Below are 2,050 nucleotides of genomic sequence, written 5' to 3' on the forward strand. Positions count from 1 at the left end.
TACTCAATTTATCTTACTTGTACATATCTATTCTATTCATTTTATTTTGTTAGTATGTTTGGTTTTGTTCTCTGTCTCCCCCTTTTAGACTGTGAGCCCACTGTTGGGTAGGGACTGTCTCTTTATGTTGCCAACTTGTACTTCCCAAGCGCTTAGTACAGTGCTCTGCACACAGTAAGCGCTCAGTAAATACAATTGACAATTGGCACAGCCGGGATTTGAACCCATGACCTCTGACTCCAAAGCCCGTGCTCTTTCCACTGAGCCACGCTGCTTTCTTGGTGGCTATCACGCTCTCCCAAGAGTTAGTGCAGTGCTCTGTAATGCTTTCTGTGTAAGTGCTCAATAAATACCACTAATTGATCCCAGAGGCCAATGGTTTTCAACCAAATTAAAATCCTTCGAGAGTAGCATCATCCCCCATTTACTCCTGGCAAAGGACACAAGTTTCCAGTAAAACAATCAGTCAAACAATCAATTAATCAGTAGTACTGATTGAATGCCTACTATGTGTAGAGCACTGTACTAAGTGCTTGGGAGAATCCAACAGAGTTGAGTAAAAATGATTGCTGCCCTCAGTGATCAAAAGGCTAGAGGGGAAAACAGACATTAAAGTAAATTAGGAGGAAGTGATGAAGCGCTTACAATGTGTACTTAAGTGCTATAGAAGTTGAAGTTGTGAGTACTTAAGACCTTAGAAGTGCTAAGGGAGCTCTAAGGGGATATAAAGTGGGGAGATTAGAAATGAATCAGAGGAAGAACTCCTGGAGGAGATGTGATTTCAGAAGATTTCCGAAGATTTGGAGAGCTGTAGCCTGCCAGATTTGAAGGAGAAGGGACCGCCAGGCCTAAGCAAGAAGCCAGTGACAGGAGAGAGAGGAAAGAGGCACCGTTTCAGCAGGTTAACTTGAGATGTGTGCATTCATTCAGTCGTATTTATTAAGCGCTTACTGTAGGCAGGACACTGTACCAAGGGTTTGGGAAAGGACAGTGCAACAATAAACAGTGACATCCCCTACACACAAAAAGCCTACAGTCTGGCTGGGGCGGGAGGGGGGAGAGACAGACATCAATAATAACGACGGCATTTATTAAGCGCTTACTATGTGCAAAACACTGTTCTAAGCGCTGAGGAGGTTACACGGTAATCAGGTTGTCCCACGGGGGGCTCACAGTCTTAACCCCCATTTTAATAACAATAATAATAATAATAATGGCATTTGTTAAGCACTTACTATGTGCAAAGCACTGTTCTAAGCGCCGGGGGTTACAAGGTAATCAGGTTGTCCCACAGGGGGCTCACAGTCTTAATCCCCATTTTACAGATGAGGGAACTGAGGCCCAGAGAAGTGAAGTGACTTGCCCAAAGTCACACAGCTGACAATTGGCAGAGCTGGGATTTGAACCCATGACCTCTGACGCCAAAGCGCGGGCTCTTTCCACTGAGCCACGCTGCTTCTCATTTTACAGATGAGGGAACTGATGCACAGAGAAGTGAAGTGACTTGCCCAAAGTCACACAGCTGACAATTGGCAGAGCTGGGGTTTGAATCCCTGATCTCGGACTCCAAAGCCCGGGCTGTTTCCACTGAGCCACGTTGCTCGAATTGAGTTGAACTGAATTGAAGCTAGAGTGCATTTTAGCCTTTAATTTGTAGGTGAAAACCCCTCCAGGGTCAGTTTGTCTTCTTGCATAATAATAATAATAATAATAATGGCATTTATTAAGCACTTACTATGTACAAAGCACTGTTCTAAGCGCTGGGGAGGTTACAAGGTGATCAGGTTGTCCCACGTGGGGCAGCAGTGTGAAACTGGAGAAGCAGCGTGGCATATCGGGTAGAGCATGGGCCTCGAAGTCAGAAGATCATGGGTTCTAATCCCAGCTCTGCCACTGGTCTGCTGTGTGACTTTAGGCAAGTTGCTTCACTTTTCTTGGCCTCAGTTCCCTCATCTGTAAAATGGGGATGGAGACAGTGAGCCCCATGTGGGACAGGAACTGTGTCCAACCCGACTTACTTGTATCCACCCATTTCTCTTCCTCCCTTCAA

Source organism: Tachyglossus aculeatus, chromosome 1 (assembly GCF_015852505.1).
Source record: "Tachyglossus aculeatus isolate mTacAcu1 chromosome 1, mTacAcu1.pri, whole genome shotgun sequence".
Classification (NCBI taxonomy): Eukaryota; Metazoa; Chordata; class Mammalia; order Monotremata; family Tachyglossidae; genus Tachyglossus; species Tachyglossus aculeatus.